Source organism: Bos indicus x Bos taurus, chromosome 3 (genome assembly GCF_003369695.1).
Source record: "Bos indicus x Bos taurus breed Angus x Brahman F1 hybrid chromosome 3, Bos_hybrid_MaternalHap_v2.0, whole genome shotgun sequence".
In the NCBI taxonomy this organism is placed as follows: Eukaryota; Metazoa; Chordata; class Mammalia; order Artiodactyla; family Bovidae; genus Bos; species Bos indicus x Bos taurus.
Window position 1 is genome coordinate 17,398,571 of NC_040078.1, and position 15,439 is coordinate 17,414,009.

The window sequence follows — 15,439 nt, forward strand, 5'->3', positions numbered from 1 at the left end:
TATTTGTGCTGATCATGCTCAGTCACCTTTCCAATGGATTTTGAACTCTGTGTTTAGTGCCTATGAAAACAACAACAGAAGGATAAGACCCCCTCCACACAGGGGAACCTTGAAGATCGTATCTAGGTTACTCATCGCCTAAGAGCAAACATACACTAATCACCCCTTCCTCCTGACAGGCCATAAATTTTTCTGTATCTACCGGAGTGTAACCTCGGGTTTATTGATTATTGGCTAACTGTTTGAGCACATGAGCACATAGCATGTGAATGATGGGGTTATTGGGATTGTATTTTCCTTGGTTTACCTAAGTCTCAAGGAATTTGGAGTGGTGGGTTCAGACACGAACACACGGGGTATAAAAGATTTTCACAAATGCTGGTCGGGGTCCTTAACTAAGAGGAGACTCTGCCTTGGGCCCGCCGGTGCAATAAACTGCACTCCACTATCTGCATTGTCCTTCTGAGTGAGTTTGTTTCCCGGAACGTGTGGCTACAACATGACTATAATCAAAAAAGCAATATAGCAAATGTTGGTGAGATTATGGAGGGAAAAAGCACCCTTGTACCTGGTAGTGGGAAGGCAAAATGGTGTAACCATTATGAAGAATATGAAGGTCACTCAAAAAGTTAAAAATAGAAAAAACAGAACTATCATAGGTTTTACCCATTCTACACCTACATTATTTACCCAAAATATTTTAAGTCAAAGACTCAAAGACATATTAGCACTCCCAAGTTCACTGCAGCAGTACTCACAGTAGCCAAAATTTAGGTTGTTGTGGTAACAACCTAAATGTCCATCAACAGATGAATGGATAAGTAAACTGTAGTATATACATACAAAGGATTATTATTCCTTCTTGAAAAGACGGAAATCCTGTCCTATGACACAAAATGAACTCACCTGGAAGACATTATGCCAAGAGAAATAAGCCAGAAACAGACGGACAAGTACCACATGAATCCCCTTATATGAGGTATCGAAAAGAGTCAAGCTCATGGGATAAAGAATAGAATAGTAGTTGCCAGGAACTGGGGGAGGGAGGGCATGGACTAAAACAGGGTGTTGCTAATCAATGGGTATTGTGAAATGAAAATCTCTACTGCCAAATCAATAAACAAGAAATGTCACAGCCATCAGCAATTTCTGGCCTCCAAATGTGAATGCGGGCTCCCAAAGCTCAATCCAGCAGATGCTGCCACCTGCCATGGTGATTGCTGAGGGGCTGGGGGAACACAAGGAGCAGCCATCTGCCACAGCTGCCATTGTTTAAGGTGAACAAGGAAACAGGGTTTGGCCCAGATAGCTGAGGTACATATGAAAACAATGAATTCAGTGAGCCCAGAGGCTTAAATCTTCCCACACATCCAATGCTAAATTCCTTAATTTGATACCTGATCTTTGATGTTCAGACTGCCTGCTCCCTTTGCTGTAAATTTGTATGCAGCCTGACTCCCACTGCCATGTTCCAAGGGGAACACTTTTCTCAGAGCTACTGAGATGCTGTCTCCTGGGCTTGGAGTCCTAAACTTTCCAAACAAATAAAACAAAAGTCTCCTTTCAGGTTGTGACTATATTTTTTAGTTGACAGTATAAAATTTCAGTCCTGAAAGGTATCAGTTCTAGAGATCTGCTTGCAACATCAAGCCTGTGTAAAAACACTGTATTATACACTAAAAATTCTGTTAAGAGAATACACCTCATATTAGGTGTTCCTAACACAATAAAACTTTTAAAAAAAGTAAATTGATACAGCTACTATGGAGAACAGTACGGAGATTCATTTAAAAACTAGGAGTAAAACTACCAAATGGCCCAGTAGTTGCCCTGAGAAAACCGTGATTCAAAAGGTCATGTGTACCTAGTGTTCATTGCAGTGCTATTTACAGTAGCCAGGACATGGAAGCAACCTAGATGTCAATCAACAGAGGAGTGGATGAAGGTGTTGTGGCACATACATATAATGAAAAATAACCAATAAAAAGGAACGAATCTGAGTCAATTGAACTGAGGTGGACAAATCTAGAGCCTTTTATCCACAGTGAGGTAATTCAGGAAGAGAAAAACAAATATTGTATATTAACAGATATGTATGGAATCTAGAAAAATAGCCCTGATGGACCTCTTTCAAGGGCAGGAATAGAAATACCGATGTAGAAAACAAACTTGTGTGCACACTGAGGGAAGGAGAGGGTGGAACAAATTGAGAGAGTAGTACTGATATACAGGCATTGCCGTGTGTAGATTAGATGACGATGCAAAGTTGTTTTATAGCTCAGGGAGTTCAGCCTGGTGCTCTGTGACAACCTAGAGGGGAGGGATAGGGGGCAGTGGGGTGGAAGTAAGGCTCACAGTGGAGGAGATATATGTGTACTTAGAGCTGATCCACATTGTTGCATGGTAGAAACCCACAGAACATAGTAAAGCAATTATCTTCCAATTAAAAATAAATTTAAAAATTATATATGTCAGCTCTAAAGGCTAGAAAAACTGATAATTATGAATAACTACTCAAAATAACTGATCAGTAATGTCAAAGATGCTCTAGATCTTATAAAGAATCGCATTGTGTAGACTGTTTCCCTCGCTAAGACCCCTGCCTGCTCCTCTCTTTCTTCTAGCTGTATCACTGCTAGGTAGAAGGTCAGTTGGAAGGCACTTGAAGAATCCACATCTTTTTACTAGTAACAGAGGTCTTCCTTCTCCACTGCCTGAGGGAAGATTTCAAGCATGTGCTCTTGCCTGAAAGGAGACCGTGTAGCATCTGCTGTGTTTCTATCTTGACTGGGCTGATGTAGTTCAGAAAAAGATCAGTGGCATAAACCGGGTGTTTGAAGAGGTAGGAACTTCTTTAGACTGAGTCCTGCTCCTGATCTCTTTCTCAGTCTCTCAGAGAACCAAGATGAGGACCGTTGTTCCCGCCCAGTCCTCTGAGATTGCACAATGCAGTAACGAGGATCACCATTAAGAAATAGACGCCCTTCAGGAATCCTGGAAGGAAAAGCAATGTCTTGGGATGGATTAGGTGCTTTCACAACATTCTTTTCATGATGAAGTCTTAGGAACTAGGTGGTACCTGCTGGAGTAAGAGAATTATCTAGGGAATATGTGACTTAGTTTTACCAACATAATTTTATATTTGCTTATCTTTCTCCATGAATTACTAATAGATTTCAATATATTTTTACCAATAAATTCTGTGGCTTGTCACTTATGCTTGGTAAATTGAAGGAGGATTAGTCTTTCTTAAGAAAAATGTGCCTAATGAGGTTGCGGACTTAGAAAGAGGGATAATTAGTTCTTGATAACAGAGAAAGTGACTCAAGGACAAATGGTCCTCATTGTTTCCAAATAATGGATATTTTTTCATATAATGGATGTTTTCCATTTTACAAATGGGCATTTGTACCAAACCGAATCTCTGAATCTCTCTGAAAATCGTGTAATATCTACATGAGAGTTTGCTAGATTTATCTCAGAAACTAGTAACAGTGGTTATCTAGGAAAGAAGCTGACTGTTGGGGAATGAGTAGAAGAGAGGCTAAGTAAGCCATGAGGTAGAAAAGAAATCATCAGCAAATATACATGCTCAAAGAGTTATGGAGCACTGCCTCTAAAATTCCAAAGGAAAATGTTTTTGAACCTACAATGTTACATGTAGCCAAACTATTAATCAATTATGAATAAAATAACATAATTTCCACAAATATATTTTCTGATAGCTTCTTGAGGTTTTGCTCCTACAAAACAAAGGTTAAAACTCAAATTGAGAAAGACTCAAAATGCAAAAGAAAAAAAAAAAAAAAAAAAGCTATGGACATAATTGAGAGTAATAAGAGAATGAAAGCCCTAGGGTGACAAGTGTTGGGGAAACCTACAGATCATCATGATTCTACTGAGACACTTTTTCAAGGATACCAGAAATTATATTTCCAGTTGGAAACTCTATTTAATATAAGGACAGAAAGAATGACAGGCCAGTTAATTTAAAGCTATACAGTAGTCAATACTGTGGTGGTAATTGATTATCACTCTACTCTCTGGAAAGGAAAAAATTGTATGTGTAGACATTGAATTCACAGCATAAAACCACACAAACTATATATTCATTACACTGAACTCTTAAAAAATTTATTTTTATTTGGAGGGCAATTGCTTTACAATGTTGTACTGGCTTCATACAGTAACATCAATTAGGCACAGGTAAACATATGTCTCCTCCCTCTTTGACCTCCCTGCCCCCTCCCATGCCGTCCCATCTCTCTAGGTTGTCACGGAGCACCAGATTGCATTCCTTGTGTCATACAGCAAATTCCTGCTTTCTTTCTATTTTAGGTATGGCAATGTAGGTTTCCATGTTCCTCTCTCAATTCATCCCATCCTCTCTTTTCCCCACTGTGACAAGTCTGTTCTCTACGTCTGCATCTCTCTTGCTACCTTGCAACTAGGTTCATCAATGTCATTTTTCTAGATTCCATATATATGCAGCAATATATGATATTTGTTTTTCTCTTTCAGACTTGCTTCACTCTGTAAACAGGCTCTAGGCTCATCCACCTCATAGGATTGACTTAAATTTGTTCCTTTTAATGTTGAGTAATATTTCATTGTATACATATACCTCAACTTCCTTATCCATTCATCTATGTTGCTTCCATGTCTGACTATTTTCAATATTGCTGTGATGCATATTGGGATACATGTACCTTTTCAGTTATGGTTTCCTCAGAGTATGTGCCCAGTAGTGGGATTGCTGGGTCATTTGGTAGTTTTATTCCCTAGTTTCTTAAAGAATCTCGATACTGTTCTCCATAATGACTGTATCAGGTTACTTTCCCACCAATAGTGCAAGAAGTTTCCCTTTTCCCTTTTCTCTTTGAAGGCTGAGCTCTGAAGAATTGATGCTTTTGAACTGTGGTGTTGGAGAAGACTCTTGAGAGTCCCGTGGACTCAAGGAGATCTAACCACTCAAACCCAAAAGAAATCAACCCTGAACATTCACTGGAAGGACTGATGCTGAAGCTGAAACTCCAATACTTTGGCCACCTGAGGCAAAGAGCCAACTCAATGGGAAAGACCCTGATGCTAGGAAAGATTGAAGGCAGGAGGAGAAGGGGGCAACAGAAGATGAGATAGCATCTTGGATAGCATCACCTATTCAATGGACGTGAGTTTCTGTAAACTGCAGACAATAGTGAAGGACTGAGAAGCCTGGCCTGCGGCAGTCCACTGAGTTGCAAAGTGTGGGACATCGCTTAATGACTGAACCACAACAATGTCAAAGAGTGTTCTTTCTATGTTTTCATCTAAGAGTTTTAGGGTTTATGGTCTTACATTTAGATCTTTAATCCATTTTGAGTTTATGGTGTTATCTTTGTGTGTCAGCTTCCTTGGTAGCTCAGATGGTAAAGTGTCTGCCTGCAATGTGGGACACCCAGGTTCAATCCCTGGGTTGGAAAAGGAAATGGCAACCCACTCCGGTACTCTTGCCTGGAAAATTCCCTGGATGGAGGAGCCTGGTAGGCTACAGTCCATGGGGTAGCAAAGAGAGGGACATGACTGAGCGACTTCACTTTCACTTTTCACTTTCATTCATTGGAAAACAAATGGCAACCCACTCAGTTTTCTTGCCTGGAGAATCCCAGCGATGGGGAGCCTGGTGGGCTGCCGTCTATGGGGTCGCAGAAATCGGACATGACGCGAATTCACTTTCTATGGTGTTAGGGAGTTTTCTAATTTCATTCTTTTACGTGTAGCTGGTCAGTTTTCCCAGCACCACTTACTGAAGTGTCTATCTTTTCTCCTATGTATATTCTTGCCTGGTCTGTCAAACATAAGATGTCCATAGGTGCATGGCTTTATCTGGGCTTTCTATCTTGTTCCTTTGGTCTATATTTCCAGTTTTGTACCAGTACCATACTGGCTTGATGACTGTAGATTTGCAATACTACACATTTTTAAATTAATCTTAGTTATTAACATTTTAAATCACTTTCTCAAGTCCAGACAATCCACCAACAATTAATCAAGTCCTGATTTGTAGCGTTGTCCAACAATTATCCCTCATAAGCTTGAAAGAACACATACCTTGCTGTGCCAGCAGACTGTAAATCCCAAAAGAATGAGGAAGAGGAACAGGAAGAAGAGACAAAGAAGATAGAGGAACAGAAGAAGGGCAGGGCGAGGAGTGGGAAGAGCAGACAACTTAAGATGCCAAAGCAAAAATCTAATACAGGAAAGATATAGGCTAAATATGCTGCAAACTATAAGATTATCACAACTGTAATGAGAAAAGTACTGCTTCTTTAAGTGGCATAGGGGCCAAGGCATTAAATTCATAGATTAAAAAGTAACCACACTGACAAAGTATGCTCATGGGCTGAGCAGTTCTGATGCACTCACAGTAACATCTGATCCTCATTGTGCTTTCTGTGTGCTGACACAGTTCTAAGTGCTTTATATATACGTATAAATGTAAGGCTAACAACTAACCTATAAAATGAGTACTATTATTATTCCCACTTTTAAAGTGAAGAAAATGAGACCTTAAAATGAGACACAGAGACCTTAAGCGAATTACCCAAGATAATTACCAGTTGTTACTTAGAGGAACCATGAAGTGAACTCAGGAAGGCTGGCTATAGGATCTGTGATCTCAGAAAGATGATTGTGGTCACTTCTAGTGGAGAAGGTATGAAATGCAATTTATTTAGGAAATGTGGGTCTTTTGAAGGGTTGGTAATATTTTTTTCTTATCTTTGTGTTTCTTGACAATAAAGAGATCAATCTATAATTACCCATTCATATAGCAAAGGTTTATGAACTTTCTGATTATGTTGATCATGTTCTCCTAAAATCATACAAAATTTTATTTTTGGTTTCTTTTTTCTTGTTTTTCTTCAAGACAAAATTGGGGAGGGAATCATGTCAATAATATTAGGCCAGAGCCCTGTTCAAGAGTACAAAGTCAACCCTCCTAAAAGTAAAATCACTTCTTAGTGTTGGAAGCACAACAACAGTAAAATTCTTTACGCATTTTTTACCTATAAGGTGGTGGAAATTAATGGAGTCAACTTCCCTCTAATATGAGAACATATTTAATAATAGACCTGCTTTTCATATAGTCACTCTCATGAAATACATTATTTTTGCCAAAGAATTAATATATTCCTCAGCCCTTTTAACCATTAAGAAAAAAAGTCTTCAAAAGATCATATGTACTTTCAGTTAAAAAAAAACAGATGTGATAGTAGAGAATTACATTGAAAGTTGAGACTCTGAACTTCAGTATAGTATGACTAGAAAACTGTGAATGAATTATTAAAATCTTTGATACATCTTTCAGATCCAATGCCTTCAACCCTGTTTGGAGACATTGTCTCTCTGATGACTGTTCTCCCTGCAGTTACTCTGCCCTGCCTCAGCACTCACCATCTCCTCTCACAGGTACATGTACCCAAGATACTCAAGGCTCACTCATCTCTTCACTCAAGTCTTTGCCCTAAAAGCCACTTTGGAAGAGCTTTTCTACACAGTTGTCTCTAACATTCCCCCTGCATCACTATAATTTGCCTTGTATGTGCACGTGTGTGTGTGTGCAAAATCCCTGCAAAAGTTTTGGTGGAAAAAGGACTTTGGGCAGCATCCTCATGTGCCTAGCACGTAAGAGACTGCTTGGCATGTGTTAATAATGGGGAAATATTTGTGAATAAATTAATTTCTATGAGTACATGGAATTGAATAGATTCTTGCCTACTGGTTTTACAAATAAGGGACCTGAGACTGAGAGAATTCAATTCTTTTCAGGGTCTTCAAGATAGAAAGATAGAAACAAGTCAGAAACCAATGAAGGAATTCTTTGATGGATCCAGTGCAAAAGACATATTTCAGACAAAGCTGAACTCAATGATGGAAAAGTCTAATTCTGATAATCCAAAGGGAAGGAAAAGGAATGCTCAGAAGAATACATGTAGCTGACAGAAGAGACAAAATACACTATATGCAAAAAAAAAAAAAAGAAAGAAAAATACATAATGGGCTATGAATATGTTTTATTGGAGAAGCAAAGGAATAGACCCACTAATTGCTCATGGGGTAGAGATCACAACAGGGATTACAGACGGGCACATGGCACAGAGAGTACAATCGATGATCCTCCTGCTCTTCTTCCAACAACGTGGTGTCAGCTTCAGGCAGCAAGCCTTTCCTCTGTCTGCTGTCAGTTGAGGAGGGAGATTAAGGAAGATGCAGTCTGTCCCCATGGCCAAAGGGAGGAAATGGAAGAGCCAGGATCTTGTTTCTTGGTCCAGATGAAATCTGGTGCTGTTACTTCCACTTGGGTGGACACTTCTGCTCACATGGTGGGCATGGTGGTCCTGGAGGGCATTTCTTCTGGCTCAGTGGAGGTGGGCATGGATGAGGTGGGCAAGGCTCATGGCACTTGGGTGGGCACACTTTTGGAGGTGGATGGCAGGGCTCCTTGCACTGATGGTGATGCTGATGCTGATTCTGATGTGGATGCGGATGCTGGTGGTGAGACATGCTTCCTGGGTCTCAAGGAATCTGAAATACAAACAGACACCTTTCTTAATACCTATGAGTCTGATTGGTAGAACATTTAGCTGTGCCAACAACCCTCCCATCACTAAGGACTCTTCTGGATTCCTAATGCAGACTTTATGTTTTTTCAGAGCTACTTCACCCTTCATTTTTAGTATCTCTTGCCCTCAGATCTTAGTCTTTTCTGATTAGCCTTTGCTTCTACCACTTTCTCAAACAAAATTACCTACAAGGTGTTGTACGAATACAAACATACTCTGAAGTATAAGCTGGATAATAAACGTGTAGCCAATCCCCAAACAAATCTCTACTTATTTCTCCCATGAGGTCTTGGTTGCTGGCCAAGCTGACCTGACTGTGGGCTTCTGAGGAGAATTGGATGCTGAGAAGTGTGCATTTGGAACTAATGTGTGCTGTGCTGTAGCACAGTATCTTACTGTCTCTCAGGATAAGACTGTGCCTCTGACTCCATTATCTCCTCACATTTAAGATTGCATTCATGACCAAATACCAAAAATTTACCCCTAAATCCTCATTATCTTCTTTTTCCCATACAGAGCTCTAATTGCTTCAATTAACGCCACTTCTACCCCTGGATTAATCCCAACACCCAAGTTCCATAAAGATCTCTTAAGAGTTGTGCTCACCAGAGGCTCCAAAGAAGACCTATGACCGTCACGACAATGACAGCACTGTGATGGAGATTCCTTTTGTAAGGACCAGGCGGCTCCACCCAGGGGGGATACCCCAGGACTGGCATGATGCACTTGTTTCCCACCCCAAATTCCACGTGCTTGCAATCTCAAAAATCAATGCCCCAGTCATACTGATATCACACAGTTCCCTTGTCCGTGGACTTGCTCACCCTTCAGTGAGGAATTACAGAGTGATTCATCTAGACTTTGTCTCATACTTCCTCTACCTGTGTCATGCACCATAGGAAATATGAGGAATGCTTGAGAATGGTGCTATTCTTCCATAGTTAGAAATGTTGCTTCCCCCTCTTGCCAGCTCCCCACGCATTGGTACATAAAACTTACTACCCCATTCCATTTCTTCTGTCAGCACCCAGCTTTTTTTCCATTGATGACAGAGACCAGAGTTTCCTAACTGCACGTATTTTAACTCCTACCTCCAGCTTTTCTAAACTTGCCTTGTACCATATACTACTCTTGACATATAAGTAACTTAAACCTGGCCACAAAATGTACCTTGATTTTTCAGTGCAAGCAGTCTCATGTCAGATGTGCTTTCACATGGCTCCATACACGGACTTGAACAGGACAATGTGATCCCTCAGTTTCTTAGAACATAAATCACAAGCTCTGATCCCTTCTTGAAGCTCTACTTTTGCAGGTTTATGCACTGATCTGAACTCTGCAGACCCATGATCTGAGTCATTTATGGTCTACTAGAAACCCAAATTCCTCTCCTCTCATTATCTTCAAAATGAACTCAGTGTCTGGGCTATATGCATTTAGAAGCTTTCCCACTAATACTCCCTAAATATCTTGCACTTCTTTCCCCTACAGCAGTTAATTCAATTGACTCGATCAGGTCCTTTATTTTAAGTGACACTTAGTGTGTTTTCAGACATTCTTAGTACACTCAGGGGATGAACCTCCATGAATCGATTCAGCCATTCAATCCATGGGTATTTTTCCTTAAATGAATAAAATAGGGGTGACATAGAACCCACTGATAATTTATTAGTGTAATTTGTTGACCGACAGTAACACTTCAGCTCATAATATTTACTATGCCTTTCAGGGGAATACTTGAGTACCTTGGCTATCAGTTCAGTTCAGTTCAGTCCAGTCACTCAGTCATGTCTGACGCTTTGCGACCCCATGAAACTGCAGTACCCCAGACTTCCCTGTCCATCACCACCTCCCAGAACTTGCTCATACTCATGTCCATCGAGTTGGTGATGCCATCCAAATATCTCATCTTCTATCATTCCCTTTCCTCCTGCTTCAATCTTTCCCGGCATCAGATCTTTTTCAATAAGTCACTTCTTCACATTAAGTGGCCAAATTATGGGCGCTTCAGCCTCAGCATCAGTCCTGCCTCTTGAGAATCCTGTATGCAGGTCAGGAAGCAAGTTAGAACTGCACATGGAACAACAGACTGGTTCCAAATAGGAAAAGGAGTTCGTCAAGGCTGTATATTGTCACCCTGCTCATTGAACTTTTATGCAGAGTACATCATGAGAAATGCTAGGCTGGAAGAAGCACAAGCTGCAATCAAGATTGTCAGGAGAAATATCAATAACCTCATTTATGCAGATGACACTACCCTTATGGCAGAAAGTAAAGAGGAACTAAAAAGCCCCTTGATGAACATGAAAGAGGAGAGTGAAAAAGTTGGCTTAAAGCTCAACATTTAGAAAACTAAGATTATGGCATCTGGTCCCATCACTTCATGGGAAATAGATGGGGAAACAGTGGAAACAGTGTCAGACTTCACTTTTTTGGGCTCCAAAATCACTGTAGATGGTGACTGCAGCCATGGAATTAAAAGACACTTACTCCTTGGAAGGAAAGTTATGACCAACCTAGACAGCATATTCAAAAGCAGAGACATTACTTTGCCAACAAAGGTCCATCTAGTCAAGGCTATGGTTTTTCAAGTAGTCATGCATGGATGTGAGTGTTGGACTGTGAAGAAAGCTGAGTGCTGAAGAATTGATGCTTTTGAACTGTGGCGTTGGAGAAGACTCTTGAGAGCCCCTTGGACTGCAAGGAGATCCAACCAGTCCATCCTAAAGGAGATCAGTCCTGGGTGTTCATTAGAAGGACTGATGCTGAAGCTGAAACTCCAGTACTTTGGCCACCTCATGCGAAGAGTTGACTCATTGGAGAAGACTCTGATGCTGGGAGGGATTGGCGGCAGGAGGCAAAGGGGACAACGGAGGATGAGATGTCTGGATGGCATCACCGACTCAATGCACATGAGTTTGGGTGAACTCCGGGTGTTGGTGATGGACAGGGAGGCCTGGCGTGCTGCAATTCATGGGGTAGCAAAGAGTCATACACGACTGAGTGACTGAACTGAACTGAACTGAACTGAACGGAAAAACTTCTAAGTGGAACAGTCCAGATATTGAGACAATTTTGAAGATAAAGAGATGAGAGGAATTAGGGTTTCGAGCAGACCGAGAAGCAGCAGACCAACAAGCAACAGTAAGAACCGGACATGGAAAAATGAACTGGTTCAAAATAGGGAAAGGAGTAAGTAAAGGCAGTATATTGTCCCCCCGCTTATTTAACTTATATGCAGAGTACATCATGCAAAATTCTGGGCTGGATGAAGCACAAATTGGAATCAAGATTGTTGGAGAAATATCAATAACATCAAGTATGAAGATGACGCCACCCTTAGGGCAGAAAGCAAAGATGAACTAAAGATCCGCTTGATGAAAGTGAAAGAGGAGAGTGAAAAAGTTGGCTTCAAACTCCACATTCAAAAACCTAAGATCATAGCATTCGATCCCATCACTTCATGGGAAATAGATGGGGGAAAAAAGAACACAGTGAAAGACTTTATTTTGTTGAGATCCAAAATCACTGAGGACTGAGACTGCAGTCATGAAATTAAAAGATGCTTGCTCATGGGAAGAAAACTATACCAAACCTAAACAGTGTATCAAAAAGCAGAAACATCACTTTGCTGACAAAGGTCCCTATACTCAAAGTTATGGTTTTTCCACTAGTTATGTATGGATGTCAGAGTTGGACCATAAAGAAGGCTGAGCACTGAAGAACTGAGGCTTTTGAACTGTGGTGCTGGAGAAGACACATGAGAGCCCCTTGGACACCAAGGAGAGCAAACCAGTCAATCCTAAAGGAAATCAACTCTGAATATTCATTGGAAGGACTGATATTGAAGCTGAAGCTCCAGTATTTTGGCCTCCTGATGTGAAGAGCCAACTCCTTGGAAAAGACGTTGATGTTGGGAAATATTGAAGGCAGGAGGAGAAGGGGACGACAGAGGATGAAGTGGTTGGATGAAAACGTCCAACCATCACTGAGTCAATGGACATGAGTTTGAGCAAACTCTGGGAGATACTGAAGGACAAGGAAGTCTGGCATGCTGCAGTTCATGGGGTCGCAAAGAGATGGACCCAAATGAGCAACTGCACAGCATCAAACAACACGAGACTACAAATGACTCATGGTCAAGGGGCAGCAAAAGTAGAGTTTCATGAAGTGGCCCCAGTCTATGAGCTTATGGCTGAGAAACCTGAGGGATCATGTTGTCCTGTTCAAGTCCATTATGGAGCCATGTGAAAACACAGCTGAAATGAGACTGTTAGTACTGGAAAATCATGATAGACTTTGTGGCCATGGTTAAGTCTTTTAATTGTCAAGAAAAGCCCAGAGATCAGTAGAATGTGGTATAAGGGGAATTTAGAAAAACTGTGGGTGGGGGTTAAGATATGTGCATTTATTAAACCCTAGTCATGACCATTGAGGAAGACAAAGCTGGGTGCTGAAGGTGAAATGGAATGGGGTAGTAAGTTTTCCATACCAGATGTGTAGGGAGCTGGGGAATGTGGTAAGCACAATCTTATCCATGGAGGAGCAGTACCATTGTCAAAAAATTCCTCATATTTTCTAACTGATGCATTTCCTAACTGGTGCATGATACTGGCACTGGGGCTTTGAGACAATGTATTGAGTGACTCACTCTGCACTGCCTCAGTGAAGGGTGAGGAAGTCCATGGCAATGGAGCTTTGTGATATCAGCGTGAGTGTGACAATTTGTTTTTGAGATTGCAAGCACATGGTATTTGGGGTGGGAAACAAGTGCATGCTGCCAGATCTGGGATATTCCCTCTGGGTGGAGCTGCCTGGTCCTTATAAAAGGAGTCTCTACCACCATACTGCTATCTTCGTGTAACTCACTCATAGGTCTTCTTTGGAGGCTCAGGTGAGTACAATTTTAGATGTTTTTAGCACTCGTGTGGTAGGGTATAATCTTAGGGTAGAAGTGTCTGCATTTTAACAAATTAGTGCTCTCTATGGGAATAAGAAGATAATGAGAATTTAGGGGTAGTTTTCATTACTTCTTCTTGACATCTTTATACTCTTAAATGTGTCGAGAAAAATGGAGTCAGTGGCACAATCTTAACCTAGGGAGAGTCAGGGAGATGAGATGCCGTGTTTCAGTGCACCCTGCATTCATTGCAAATGAAGCCTTCTCAGCCTGCAGTTCCACTGAGTGCTGCATGTGGGCCTTTGCGTTTCTCCTTGGAAGCCAACAGTCAAGTCAGTTAGACCATCAACCAGAACCTCAAGGGAGAAATTAGTAGAGATGTGTTTTGAAAGAGGCTACAAGTTTCACATCCTGATTATTATTCTTCAGAGTGTGCTTGTATTCACACACCACTTGTGTAAGTAATTTTTTCTTCGGAAAGTGGTAGAAGAGGGCTCCCTAATAATGACGAATAGGACTTTCTGTTAAGAACAATGCTGTCTGTTTGTATTTCAGATTCCTTGAGACCCAGGAAGGATGTCTCACCATCCGCATCCGCATCCGCATCTGCATCCGCATCAGCATCACCATCAGTGCAAGGAGCCCTGCCATCCACCTCCAATAGTGTGCCCACGCAAGTGCCAAGAGCCTTGCCCACCCCATCCATGCCCACCTCCACTGGGCCAGAAGAAATGCCCTCCTGTGCCACCATGCCCACCATGTGAGCACAAGTGTCCACCCAAGTGGAAGTAACAGTACTAGATTTCATCTAGACCAAGAAACAAGGTCCAGGCTCTTCCACTGTCCTCCCATCAGCCATCGTGACAGATTCCATCTTCCTTAATCTCCCTCCCCAACTGACAGCAGACAGAGAAAAGGCTTGCTTCCTGAAGTTGACACCACATTGTTGGAAGAAGAGCAGCAGGGTTATCGCTTGTACTCTCTGTGCCATGTGCCTGTCTGTATCCTCATTGTGATCTCTACCCCATGAGCAATTAGTGGGTCTATTCCTTTGCTTCTCCAATAAAGCATATTCATAGCCCATTATATATTTCTTTCTTTCTTTTTGCATATAGTGTATTTCATCTCTTCTGTCAACTACAAGTATTGTTCTGAGTGTTCCTTTTCAGTCCCTTTGGATTATCAGAATTAGACTTTCCATCATTGAGTTCAGCTTTTTCTGAAATATGTCTTTTGGACTGGATCCATCAAAGAATTCCTTCATTGGCTTCTGATTTGTTTCTATCTTTTTCTACCTTGAAGACCCTGAAAAGAATTGAATCCTCTCAGTCTCAGGTTCCTTAATTGTAAAACCAGTAAGCAAGAATCTATTCAACTCCATGTACTCATACAAATTAATTTATTCACAAATGTTTCCCAATTATTAACACATGCCAGGCAGTCTCTTATGTGCTAGGGACATGAGAATGCTGCCAAAAGTCCTTTTTCCATCAAAACTCTTGAAGGGATTTTGTACAAGCACACACACTCACACACGTGCACATACAAGGCAAATAATAGTGATGCAGGGGGAATGTTAGAGACTGTGTAGAAAAGCTCTTCCAAAGTGGCTTTTAGGGCAAAGACCTGAGTGAAGAGATGAGTAAGCCTTGAGTATCTGGGGTACAATGTACCAGTGAGAGCACATGGCGAGTGCTGAGGCAGGGCAGAGTAACTGCAGGGAGAACAGTCATCAGAGAGACAATGTCTCCAAATGGGGTTGAAGACATTGGATCTGAAAGATGTATCAAACATTTTGATAATTTATTCACAGTTTTCTAGCCATACTATGCTGAAGTTCAGAGTCTCAACTTTCTATGTAATTCTCTACTATCACATCTGTTTTTTTTGTGGATCCTTTTTTTTTTTTTTTTTTTTTCCCCTAATTTTATTTTAT

The 15,439-nt window shown here is 41.1% G+C and overlaps 2 long non-coding RNA genes across 2 annotated transcripts; one reads left to right on the plus strand and one right to left on the minus strand.

Moving 5' to 3' along the window:
• Nucleotides 1-8,037: 8,037 nt before the first annotated feature.
• Nucleotides 8,038-9,248, minus strand: LOC113890434. Its single transcript, XR_003510488.1, has 2 exons — nucleotides 9,210-9,248; nucleotides 8,038-8,565 (listed from the first exon to the last, which is right to left on the minus strand). It is a non-coding gene; the product is annotated as an uncharacterized LOC113890434 (long non-coding RNA).
• A 4,019-nt stretch (nucleotides 9,249-13,267) lies between these two features.
• Nucleotides 13,268-14,589, plus strand: LOC113890435. Its single transcript, XR_003510489.1, has 2 exons — nucleotides 13,268-13,497; nucleotides 14,059-14,589. It is a non-coding gene; the product is annotated as an uncharacterized LOC113890435 (long non-coding RNA).
• Nucleotides 14,590-15,439: the final 850 nt, after the last annotated feature.